This window comes from Arvicanthis niloticus, chromosome 1 (genome assembly GCF_011762505.2).
Source record: "Arvicanthis niloticus isolate mArvNil1 chromosome 1, mArvNil1.pat.X, whole genome shotgun sequence".
NCBI classification, from domain to species: domain Eukaryota; kingdom Metazoa; phylum Chordata; class Mammalia; order Rodentia; family Muridae; genus Arvicanthis; species Arvicanthis niloticus.
This window is the reverse complement of record NC_047658.1, coordinates 16,306,386-16,320,391: the sequence shown is the minus strand read 5'-3', so window position 1 is coordinate 16,320,391 and position 14,006 is coordinate 16,306,386.

Below are 14,006 nucleotides of genomic sequence, written 5' to 3'. Positions count from 1 at the left end.
GTGGTATCTCAGGGTTGTTTTGATTTGCATTTCCCTGATGACTAAGGATGTTGAGGATTTCTTAAGGTGTTTCTCAGCCATTTGAGTTTCCTCTGTTGAGAATTCTTTGTTTAACTCTGTACCCCATTTTTAATAGGGTCATATGGTTGTCTGGCATCTAGTTTCTTGAGTTCTTTGAATATATTCGATATTAGACCTCTGTTGCAAGTAGGATTGGTAATGATCTTTTCCCAATCTGATGGTTGCCATTTTGTCTTATTGACAGTGTTCTTTGCCTTACAGAAGCTTTGCAATTTGATGAGGTCCCATATGTTGATTCTTGATCTTAGAGCATAAGCCATTGGTGTTCTGTTCAGGAACTTTTCCCCTGTGCCTAGGTATTTGAGGGTCTTCCCCACCTTCTCTTCTATTAGTTTCAGTGTATCTGGTTTTATGTGAAGGTCCTTTATCCACTTTGAGTTGAGCTTTGTACAAGGGGATAAGAATGGATTAATTTTCATTCTTCTACATGCTGACCTCCAGTTGAGCCAGCACCACTTGTTGAAAATGCTGTCCTTTTTCCACTGGATGGTTTTAGCTCCTTTGTCAAAGATCAAGTGACCATAGGTATGTGGGTTCATTTCTGGATCTTTAATTCTATTCCACTGATCTTCATGCCTGTCTCTGTGCCAATACCATGCAGTTTTTATCACTACTGCTCTTGAGTACTGTTTGAGGTCAGGGGAAGGCGATTCCCCCAGAAGTTCTTTTATTGTTGAGAATAGTTCTCAATATCCTGGGTTTTTTGTTATGCCAAATGAATTTGCAAATTTTTCTTTCTATCTCTATGAAGAATTGATTTGGAATTTTGACGGGGATTGTATTGAATCTATACATTGCTTTTGGCAAGATGGCCATTTTTACTAAGTTAATACTGCCAATCCAGGAGCATGGGAGATCTTTCCATCTTCTGAGACCTTCTTCAATTTCTTTCTTCAGAGACTTGAAGTTCTTGTCATACAGATCTTTCACTTGCTTGGTTAGATTCACTCCAAGATATTTTATATTATTTGTGGCTATTTTGAAGGGTGTTAGTTCCCTAATTTCTTTCTCAGCCTGTTTATCCTTTGAATAGAGGAAGGTTACTGATTTGTTTGAGTTGATTTTACATCCAGCCAGTTTGCTAAAGTCATTTATCAGGTTTAGGAGTTCTCTAGTGGAGGTTTTAGGGTCACTTAAGTATACTATCATATGGTCTGTAAATAGTGAAATTTTGACTTCTTCCTTTCCTATTAGTATCCCTTTTATTTCCTTTTGTTGTCTAATCGCTCTAGCTAGGACTTCCAGTACTATATTAAATAGGTATGGTGAGAGTGGGCAGCCTTGTCTAGTCTATGATCTTAGTGGGATTGCTTCAAGTTTCTCTCCATTTAGTTTGATGTTGGCTGCTGCCTTACTGTATATTGCTTTTTACTATGTTTAGGTATGTTCCTTGAATTCCTAATCTTTCTAAGACTTTTAACATGAAGGGATGTTGAATTTTGTCAAATGCTTTCTCAGCATCTAGTGAGATGACCATGTGGTTTTTTTTCTTTGAGTTTATTTATGTAGTGGATTACATTGATGGATTTTCAAATATTGAACCGTGCCTGCATTCCTGGGATAAAGCCTACTTGATCATTATGGATAATTGTTTTGATGTGTTGTTGGATTCGGTTTGTGAGAATTTTATTGAGTATTTTTGCATCAATATTCATAAGAGAGATTGGTCTGTAGTTCTCTTTCTTTGTTGGGTCTTTCTGTGGTTTGGGTATGAGCGTAATGGTAGCTTCATAGAACAAATTGGGTAGTGTTCCTTCTGTTTCTATTCGATGGAATAGCTTGAAGAGGATTGGTATTAGGTCTTCCTGGATGGTCTGATAGAATTCTACACTAAAACCATGTGGTCCTGCACTTTTTTTTGTGAGGAGACTTTTAATGACTTCTTCCATTTTTTAGGGTTTACTGGACTTTTTAGATGGTTTATCTGCTCCTGATTTAATTTTGGTATCTGGTACTTGTCTAGCAAATTGTCCATTTCATCCAGATTTTCCAATTTTGTTGAGTATAAGCTTTTGTAGTAGGATCTGATGATTTCTTTTAATTTCCTCAATTTCTGTTGTTATGTCTCCCTTTTAAGTTTTGATTTTATTAATTTGGATACTGTCTCTGTGGCCTTTGTTTAGTCTGGCTAAGGGTTTATCTATCTTGTTGATTTTCTCAAAGAACCACCTCCTGGTTTTGTTGATATTTTGTATAGTTATTTCTGTTTCTACTTGGTTGATTTCAGCTCTGAGCTTGATAATTTCCTGCAGTCTACTCCTCTTAGGTATGTTTGCTTCTTTTTGTTCTAATGCTTTCAGGTGTGCTGTCAAGTTGTTAATGTATGCTCTCTCCAGTTTCTTTTTCGTAGGTGTTTAGAGCTATGAGTTTTCTTCTTAGTACTGCTTTCATGGAGTCTCACAAGTTTTGGTATGAGGTGTCCTCCTTTTCATTAAATTCTAAAAAGTCTTTAATTTCTTTCTTTATTTCTCCCTTGATCACGTCATCCTTGAGTAGAAGGTTGTTCAGTTTCCATGTGTATGTGGGCTTTCCATTGTTTTTTGTCATTATTAAAGACCAACCGTAGTCCATGGTGGTCTGATAGGGTGCAAGGAATTATTTCAATCTTTTTGTATCTGTTGAGGCCTGTTTTGTGACCAATTATATGGTCTGTTTTAGAGAAGGTACCATGAAGTGCTGAGAAAAAGGTATATTCTTTTGTTTTAGGGTGAAATGTTCTATATATATATATATATATATCAGTTAAATCCATTTGGTTCATAACTTCTGTTAGTTTCATTGTGTCTGTATTTAGTTTCTATTTTCATGATTTGTCCAGTGCTGAGAGTGGGGTGTTGAAGTCCCCCACTATTATTGTGTCAGATGTGATATGTGCTTTGAGTTTTAGCAAAGTTTCTTTTATGTATGTGGGTGCCCTTGCATTTGGGGCATAGATATTCAGAATTGAGAGTTCATCTTGGTACATTTTTCCTTTGATGAATATAAAGTGTCCTTCCTTATCTTTTTTGATTAGGTTTGGTTGAAAATCAATTTTATTTGATATTAGAATTGCTACTCCAGCTTGTTTCTTGGGACCATTTGCTTGGAAGATTGTTTTTCATACTTTTACTCTGAGGTAGTGTCTGTCTTTGTCACAGAGGTGTGGTTCCTATATGCAGCAAAATTCTGTGTCTTGCTTATGTATCCAGTCTGCTAACCTATGTCTTTTTATTGGAGAGTTGAGTCCATTGATATTAAGAGATATTAAAGAAAAATGACTGTTGCTTCCTGTCACTTTTTTTGTAGGTGGTAGAATTATGTTTGTGTAACTTTCTTCTTTTGCGGTTGTTGGGAGATTACTTTCTTGTTTTTTCTACATTGTAATTTCCCTCCATGTGTTAGAGTTTTCCGTCCATTATCCTTTGAAGGGTTGGATTTGTGTGAAGATATTGCGTAAATTTGCTTTTGTCATGAAATATCTTAGTTTCTCCGTCAATATTGATTGAGAGTTTTGCTGGGTAAAGTAGTCTGGGCTGGTAATTGTGTTCTCTTAGGGTCTGTATGATATCAGTCCAGGATCTTCTGGCTTTTATAGTCTTTGGTGTGAAGTCTTGTGTAATTCTTATAGGTCTGCCTTTATATGTTGCTTTAACTTTTTCCCTTAATGCTTTTAGTATTTTTTCTTTGTTTCGTATATTTGATGTTTTGATTATTATGTGACCAGAGGTATTTCCTTTCTGGTCTAGTCTATTTGGGGTTCTGTAGGCTTCTTATATATTTAAGGACATCTCTTTCTTTAGGTTAGGGAAGTTTTCCTCTATAATTTTGTTAAAGATATTTACTGGCCATTTAACTTGGGAGTCTTCATCCTCATCTATACCTATTATCTTTAGGTTTGGCCTTCTCATTGTGTCCTGGATTTCCTGGATATTTTGGGTTAGAAGCTTTTGCATTTTGCATTTTCTTTGACAGTTGTGTCAATGTTTTCAATGGTATCTTTTGCACATGAGATTCTCTCTTCTATCTCTTGTATTCTTCTGGTGATGCTTGCATCTATGACCCCTGGTCTTTTTCTTAGGTTTTCTATCTTCGGGGTAGTCTTCTTTTGAGATTTCTTTATTGTTTCAACTTCCATTTTTAGATCCTGGCCAGTTTTGTTTAATTACTTCACATGTTTGGTTGTTTTTTCTTGCAATTCTTTACGGGATTTTTGTGTTTTCCCTTTAAGGGTTTCTATCTTTTCACCTGTGTTCTCCTCAAATTCTTTGAGAGTGTTATTTATGACCTTCTTAAAGTCCTCTAACATCATCATGAGAAGTGATTTTAATTCTTTGTCCTGCTTTTCTGGTGTAATGTGGTGTTCAGGGCTTGCTATGGTGGGAGAACTGGTTTCTGGTGATGCCAAGTAACTTTGGTTTCTGTTGTTTATGTTCCTGCACTTGCCTTTCGCCATTTGGTTAACTCTAGTGCTACCCTCTCTCACTGGTTCTGACTGGGGACTGTCTTTCCAGTTATCTTGCTTGTGTCAGAACTCCTCAGGGTCCAGATGTCTCTGTGATCCTGTGATCCTGAGCTCCAGCTGCTCTGAGTGCAGTGTCTCCTCTAGGATGTCTCAGGGTAAGTTGTCTTCTTGAGAGCAGACCAACTAGGTATTCGCTGCTCTGAGTGCAGTGGTTCCTCCAGAATGTCTCAGGATAAGGTGACTGCTGCTCTGGGTTCTGTGGCTCCTCTAGGATGACTCTGGGTATGGTGTCTCCTGCTTTGAGGTTGGTGGCCTCTCTAGGATGTCTCAGGATACGGTTTCCACAAGGGTGCAGACTCACTGGGTGTCTGCCTCTCTGAGGACATCAACCTCTCTGGGGTGACTCAGGATGCAGTTTCCACAAGGGTACAGACCTGCTGGATGCCTGCTCCCTCCACCGGGATCCGAAGAGGGGCAGAAGGGGAGTGGAATTCTACAAGGACAGGGTTTGGGTACCTGGGCGGGGGTCCTGAGAGCTTCCTACTCCCAGCAGTGGATCTGGTGCATAGGGCAGTGTGCAGCTGTGGCCCTACCTGCCTCCCTGAGTACACTGGCCTCAGGGATGTCTCAGGATACAGTTTCCACAAGGGTGCAGACCCTCTGGGTGTCTGCCTCCCTGAGGACACTGGCCTCCCAGGGATGTCTCAGCATAAAGTCTCCACAAGGGTGCAGACCCCACTGGGTTTCTGCTCCCACTACTGGGATGGATCTGGAGAGGGGCTGATGGGGAGTGGAGTTATGTGGGGGCAGGGGGGTTGAGTACCTGTGTGGGGGGTCCTGACAGCTTCCTACTCCCAGCTATGTGTCTGGTGTGTAGGGCGGTGTGCCACTGGCCTTACCTGCCTCCCTGTGGACACTGGCCTCCCAGAGATGTCTCAGGATACAGTCTCTCCAAGGGTGCAGATGCTGCTGCTCCCGCTACTGGGATGGATCCGGAGAGGGGTAGAAGGGGAGCTTTGGTAAAGTTTTTAAGTATGCTTTATAATACTTTGAATTTCCTCACTATCTTTTTTTTTCTTTTTAAAAATGTATTATTTTATTTACATTCCAAATTTCACCTCCAGAGTTCTTCACCCCATCCTCCTAACCTTTCACTCTAACAGGATGTTTTCCCCATTCCCCTCACCCACTGGCCTACCTCTAACTCTCTTCACAAGCATCCTTTTTCCTGAAACATCAAGTATTTATAAGTTGAGGCACAACCTCTCCCACTAAGGCCAAACAGGGCAGTCTACTGCTACATATGTGCCTTGGGCCTGGACCTGCCCATATATGCTCTTTGGTTGGTGGCTTTTTCACCCCAGAAGGCCAGGAGAATTAATGGAAATGTGCATCTGCAAGGGGTTTTAGGGACTTCTAGAAAGTTTCAGAGTCCTGGGATGTGGGAATCTCCCAGAACTCAATGGGGATGACCTTTGCCAAAGTGTCCAACTGTGTGGAAATGTAACCTGAAAAGACTACCTTCAGTAGTTAGTCATGGCCCTCAGTTGAGGGATGGGGACACCAATTCACCATCAAAAATTTCAACCCAGAATTGTTCTCTCTAAAAGAAAGGCAGAGACAAAAATGGAGCACAGACTAAAGGAAATGCTGGCCAGTCAGTAGCCCTACTTGGGATACATCCCATGGGCAGGCACCAAACCCTGACACTATTACTGATGCTATGTTATCTTGCAAACAGTAGCATGGCTATCCTCTGAGAGGGTCTACCAGAAGCTGACTGAGACAGAGGCAGAAACAGCTAACAACTAGAATGAGATCAAGGACCCCTATGGAAGTTTTAGGAGAATGATTGAAGGAGCTGAAGGGGATGGAAACCCCAAAGGAAAAAATGGTTTGTTTATCTTGTTTTTCTCAATGATTCACCTGTTTCATTCATTGATTTTTGGTTTTTTTTTTTGTATCTCTTTCAGATTTCATCCCTGAAAGTGATCATTTTTACACTCTATCTCTCCTAGATGCCATTTCTTTTCTTCTAGAGATTTCTTGTGTGCTGTTAAATTTCTAGTATCAAATATTTTCTATTTATTCAGAAGACAGAGCTATAAACTTTCTTCTTTGCACTCATTTCATTGTGTCTCACAAGTTTGGGACTGCTATTTCTTCATTTCCCTTGAATTCTAGAAATATTTTATTACTATCTTCTTGTCTTGACCCACTTTTCATTCAGAAGAGAATTGTTCAATTTTCATAAATTTTTAAGCTCTCTGTTGTTATTGTTGTTTGTGTCTAGCTTTAATCAGTGGTGGTCTGGTAGAATACAGAGGATTATTTCAAGCATTCTTGTATCTGTTGGAACTTGCCTGCTCTCTCTAAGTAGGTGGTCAGGTATTGGTATTCTAACTTATGTGGTAGAATGAAAGAAAGAATGACACTGTGAGGCTATGCATTCTCAGGCAGCAGGGGAATTAACATGTTAAAATCTGAAGTGCTGTTTCTTATTACACAAAAAGACAATTATAGCAAGTCAATTTCCTCATACCAAACCTTCTTATCTGATCTAGAGTTTTTCTTGAGTAAATCATTACCTATATAATTCTAAGGCATATGAGATTTCCTGATTTGTCAGGTATGCCTCTGGTCTAAGTTATCCAAGGGCTCTGAAAATTCTTCAAAGGGCCAACCCCATAATATTTCAAATAACAATCACTGCAAAAGGCTACTTCAAAACCTATGTGCCGTCACTCTGAAATTCATGCCACATATAATGACTCTGCTAAAATTCTGCTACATTTCCCCTTTTTGTTTAAGCTATGCTTAATTATGTTGAGGATTGTATCTATATTGAATATTATGCATCCTCACAATAAATAAAAAAGCCTCTGTGGATAATTAAACATTCTTTCTTAAGGTGTCTGTATTAGATGCAGACAATAAAATATCATCTATATATTGATAAATAATGGATTGAGAAAATTTGTTTAGAAAATACTTTCAGTCATTGATACACAAAATACTGACCTAAAAAATTGGAGTATGTAACATTTTTTGAGAAAGAATTTTCCGTTGGCATTGTTTAAAAGACTGGGCATAACTATAAGTATGCACTGTAAAAGCAAATTTGTCTGTATCTTGTTAGGAAAAAAACAAATCAATAACCGTGATAGGACACTTTTTAGAAAATAAAGAAAGTAAAGGGATCCCATGCTACAAAGACCCAATTGATTGAATTACTTTGTTTAGAGCTCTCAAATTAAAGAACATTTTCCATCTCCAGATCTTTTTAAATACAAATTCAAGAGAATTGAAAGAACTAGTAATTTCCTTAAAATGTTTAGTTTCTAACTGTTCTTTTATTAGTTGTTCAAGCATATCTAATGTATTATAGTTAAGAGCTTTGGTCTACACAAATAGGGTTACAAGTTAATCATTTTAAAGTTAGGGCAGTTGGTATATGAATGATGGCCCCTACTCTAAATTTTAATAGCCAATTACTATTTTCTTTTTTTTTTTTTTTTTGCTGCTGAACAAACTGTATAGCCTGTGATTTTCATTGATGAATTTTTCAAGATATTTTTCAGGAATGTATTCCATTTTTAATGTCATTTTATGAGCTGTTTCTGAAATTGAAGATTTTGTGATTTAAGCAGCAGATGTCACGTGTAAAAGATCTGATGTGGGAGGTTTATTGGGGGAATGAGATATGCAGAGGCTGCCTCTGTGTATGGGTAGAAGAAAAAGAGAACAAGAAAAAGGGTCACTGGCTTTTTCTAAATGGTATAGTACGTGTGATTGGCAGAATCCATGACTCATTGTGACAGTGGAAATGTATCACATCTTGGCAACTAGTAATAATGTATGCTGCTGTCACTTGGTCCCTGAGGGTAGGCTAGTAGAAATATCTGGTAACATTCCTCTTTTTGTTTATTATTTTAAAACATGAGGAACTAGTGGTGGGTGATGTTGAGTCAGGGAACGAGAGTGCATTGCTTTTTAGACTACTTCATGCTGTATTCTTTTGGACACTGTTGAAATTCACCATCAGAGAATATTCAAGGCATATTCAGTAATCATGAGTCTTCAGCTGTTACAGGATATTAGAACCTGTTTCAAAAGTTAGAGTGTGGCTTACCCCTTAGCACATACATTTAATCACTAGGACAGGAATACATAAATACTCAGAGTAGTCACCTTTATTTCCAAACAATTAAGGAAGTACCCATGTTTGAAAATGATGTGTGAGTAGCAGAAAATGTGATGAATCAGGGAAAGATTTAATAGAATAGCATATGCCCAACTCTCTCATGAGAAGAGTAAGGAGTAAAGCTACCTAAGGGAGAGACAGACAGTACAGGAAGATGAAAGTACAGTATAGGAATATAGTAGAATTCATGGAGACCAGAAGATTTGAGAGAGAGCAGAGCAACACAGAAAGGAATAATAAAGCAGTTTCACTAGGAGTGTTTTAAGGAGAAAGATTGAAGAGAGAACAAGATAGACAAAGGTAATGACAAAATAATCAAGAGAATGGAAAGGAGCCAGAAGATTAGAAAAGATTTCAGAATTAGTTTGAGGTCAAAGGGAGCAATTCAGAGGCTATGAGAAAAGCCAGATTTATAATTCAGCAGAGAGATAAGTTTGAGTCAGAAGACCTGGTTGAACAAGCCTGTCAGAGCTTAAAATGAATATGAAATGTAAGCTTATTCAGCAGTAAGTCTTAGAGACTGAAATATTCCAGGCCTAGATAAGGTTTTACAGAAGCTAGAAGCTTCTAGGACTAGGCCTAGGTTAGCTGATAGAGGCAGTAATCCTACCAGACAACATTTACAATAGGAGAATCAAAGTTATTAATACATCCAGCTATGGCTGGTGTTTGGTATTTCTATAACAGTAACTGATTGTTTACTTTGAAATTTCTTTTTACTTTTTTATGGAAAAATGTAGAGAAGACACTTCTAAAGCATGTTGTGATTAGTAAAAGCAGAAAAATGAGAAGGAGTAGGGTCAGGAACAGAAGTGTTCTCTTACATACAGGGTTGTCAAAGATCCAGGGGTTAGACACATTGAGTTATTCCTTATATTTTGAAGCTCTGCTTGGTTTTTTGTTTTTTGTTTCTGATTGGTTTACATGGAAGCAGCATTCCACTGTGAGGAAAAGGAATAGGACACCTTTTCAGATATGGGAAGATCTAAATCCCTTTGGTTTTTTTTTTTTTTTTTTTTTTTTTGGAGTACCACCATAGCAAGTGATTCAATTTATACTTGAAGAATGAGTATGATTTTGGGCACCTGTTGCAGTTCCTAGATGCACTGGAAGAAAACCAAAGATGCAAGGTCTAGGAAGTGGTCAGCCCTGTTGTCCATGTGACAACACATGCAGTTATATTTTATGACAGTGAAGAGGGGCAAGATTTAAAATGCTCTTTCATTATGTCAGGCATTTCTTGAGTCCAGGACCAGAAATGGTAGGGGGTTATTCTCCATATATCATTTTCAACTTGGGAAATAGAAATATTAGCATGCAACCAACCAGCAAGTAGGCAATGGTAGGCATGAATGCCAGAAGAATCAAGTGTTATGGAGTGTTGGGCACTTAGGATGAAGTGGGCTATGAAGGGTTAAAGTTTGCTGCAGTATAGGGGATGTAATGCCCCTATAAAATGTATCCTGAATGTCTTTGAGCAGTTTGCCATGGCAAGGAGAGTAATATGAGAAAGGTGGGGAGTCATGGCAACCCCAGGATCACTGAAGATGATGTGAATGGCAAGGTAAGGTTATTTGACAGGGTTACAGGAGAAGCTGTAAGTGCCATTTGTGAGCTAGTCTCAGGAGAAACAAACTGCCAGCAATCTCCAAAGTGTCAAGGTTGTGTGACATTAAGGAGCCAGTCAAAAGCAGGAGACAAACTAATGGGTCTATATTATTTAGGAGAGAGGGTGTTAAAGAGGTAATAAATTTGGCAGAATGTATAATTATGTCTTCTACTTCCACTATCTCCAGGGGTTATGTAATTAGGATATTCTTTAGATACTGATCATGCTTACTTGTTACCAGGTTTTGAAGTAACAGTAGAGTATTTTAGCAATACCTTTTTCCCACTTAGGACTCTATGAGTACTGGATATAGATGTAGAGGGACCCCTCTTGTCAACAGAATCAGAGTAAGGATGCAAATGTGGCAAATGGTATTGACATTACCACTGTGTGAAATTTCCATATCTGTCTGCTTATTCTTTATAATAACTATTTGTCTGGCCATAGAAGACAAAGACGGAAAAGTCATCAAATGAAGGAATGGATATAGGGATTATGGAAATTCTAATTGTTCTATAAAACAATTTCCCAGCCCTATTTGGAAGGAATGTTTGATATAAGTGAGCGTTTCTCAACCCTGAAATCTCAATATGTAACAGTTACCCTAGACAGATGCAAACAAAAGTAAAAGTTGGAAAAATCTATGGCCAATCCAGTAGAGTCAAATATAGCTGCTAGAGTGAAGCCTCATTTTTCTGGAACTAAAATAAGGTGTATGATCTTGGTGTCCTCTGAACCATTAGGGAATAAGGAAATTACCTTGAGATGGAAAGAGATCACATGAGGAGAGCACATGACACGAGAAGAGCCAGTTGCAGATTTACACAATCAAGGTGAAGTTCTTGTAACAGTTTTACAAGGATGATTTTTAAGAAGTGGTCAGTTTGTTCTGTCATTATTGAGGACTGGGGATGGGGATATATATATATATATTTTTTTTTTTTCTTATGGATGCTTGTCTAAAATTGATCATGTAGTTGATCACAAAGCAAGCCTCAGAGATACAAGAAAACTGAAATAATGCCTTCTATCTTATCAGACTACCACAAATTAAAGCTGGACTTCAATAGAAACTGAAAGACCAGAAAACCTACACACTCATGGAAATTAAACAGCTTTCTCCTCGATAAGCAGAGGAGGAAGAAATAAAGAAATTAAAGACTTTATGGAGTTCAATGAAAATGAAAACATAACATACCCAAATTTATACGACACAATGAAAGCACTAAGAGGAAACTTCATAGCACACTAAGTGCCTCCATAAAGAGATTAGAAAGTTTTTATACCAGAAATATAAATGTACACCTGAAAGCTCTAGAAACAAAAAGCAATTACACCAAAGAGGACTAGAAGGCAGGAAATAATCAAACTCAGGACTGAAATCAGTTAGAAACAAAACAATACAAAGAATCAATAAGTCTTTGAGGGAATCAACAAGATAGACAACCCCTTAACCAAAAGACAGAGGAACACTATCCAAATAAAATCAGAAATGAAAAGGGAGGCATAACAGACACTGAGGAAATTCAAAGAATCATGTGGTCTTACATCAAAAGCACAGTGTTTCCATGCCAGTGCACATATCTGGAGTTAAACAGCACATGATGAATGATATAATTATAGACCTCCCTAATCTATTGCTTTCTATCATTCCCTTCTACCCAAACCTGCCCGAGTGAAGATAATGTGATTCAGGTGGTTGGGCCTTTTGTTGCTGGCCTTGTGAATGTTCTCTCCAACAGTTACTTTAGACAGCAAATAGCCCTGGTTTGATTGAACAGTATTACAGGTGTTTTCAATGTAATATTTTGAAAATAGCTAATCTATGAAAATCTATCAAAGTTTGGATGCAATAAACCAATAAAATTTTGATGTCGTTTTTTTTTTCCAGAAAAAAGCAATCTTGGCATTAACAGAAAGTACAAAATATACTAGATGGAAAAACCACATCCCATATGAGGTCATTTGTCACTGCTATGATAGGTAATACAGCCTACTAATGACATAAACAAGATATTAGATAAATGATTCTGATTTGATTTCCAGTTGTAAATATTTTATTTAAATATTTTGTGTTTTAAGATAGATTGCAAAAATGGACTTTGGCTAAAATATTACCTCTTCATCAAATGATGTGAATATTAGATATCCTTATATAAAGAAAGAAATGTGATTCTACCTGGCATGGTATAGTATTCCTTTAGGTCTAGCCCTCTGGAGGTAGGAGGGCAGACAGACTTAGGTGCAGAAGGGGGCAGGTTCCTGTGAGTTCAACACTATTCTGGTCTACATAGTTAGTTTCAGGACATCTAGCGCCATGAAGAGAGACTAAAAGGAAATAATAATTAAAGGTAAACACATAATTAGCTTGCCAAAGTATCACTCTGGAAAAAGGTAATGCCATCAGAGCCCTAAGTGTAACAAGATTGAAACTGTCAGAGCACAGAGTAGCACATAGACGTCAAGGTACAGGGATAGACAAAAATGCAGAAGACCTCCAGCCATGTGAGAAATACTGATGGTTCAAAAATAGTTTATCTGGGATATAAAGGGATCCTTCCCAGCTAAGAAAGGATTTGAGATGGCCTCAAGAACAGGAGAAAATATTTGCTATAGATATCTTAGTATCTAGATTATTTACAATTAGGATAAAATATCTACATCATAAGAAGAAAGGCAACCCAGTTGGTTGAAAATAAATAAAATTGTCTTCAGACTCAAAAAGAATAAGATTCTACAGTAAAACTTCAGGAAATGTCATCTAAGGTCAATTAGAAAAGGAGTAACAAACACCTCTGTGGGAGTACACAGGAATTTATGCACTGCTGGTGGTGGTTTGAAGTGTTCTAGCCTGTTTGGTTGTCAATTTGCAGGGTCCTCCAAAAGCCAAAACCCGGCCAACCAAATGGTGCAAGAATACCATTCTTAAGAACTAAACATATTGGAGAGATCCATGTGCATCAGTGATGATTGCAGTTATTTCTTTAATACCTTAGGGAACCAAGCTTGGCTTCCCAAACCATCACCATGGGTGAGGAAAATGTGATGGACATGGATAAAAAAGTGTTTTGAGCCATAAAGAAAATAAAGTCATTTTATTTACAAGATTCTGCATCAGCCTGAGTCAGGTAGATGTCTCAGCATATAAGAACACATATTGTTCCTGCAGAGTCCCCAGTCTGAGTTACTAGCACTCTCATGATGCCTTTCCACCTTCCTCAATTTCAGAACCAAGTTCTGTTTCCCTTTTCTGCCCTGAATTGGGACTATACACACGTGTTGCCAAAGAATATATGCAGAGTGAACATGTATATCAAAATAAAATATTAAATGGGTGTTTGCAGAATCCAATTCAACCCATTTCTGAAACATAGTCATCCTGATGTTTTTCTTGTTTATGAATGTTAGGTTGCATGTACATGAAAGCCTACATTTCATGTTAGGCTTTCCTGTATGTTCTGTTCCATAATAATGTTTAAGGGCTGGGGTGACAGGTGAGAAGTGAGAGGAACTCATTGAGTTCCTAGCTTGAGTGTATTTAGGTTACAGTATAAATTTTAGGAAACATACCATGTTCAGTGACTAGTACAATAAACATAAACTCAAGGAGAATAATTTTATTACCCTCTAGCTATTGATGGATTTATTTAATATTAAATTAAATATCAGTT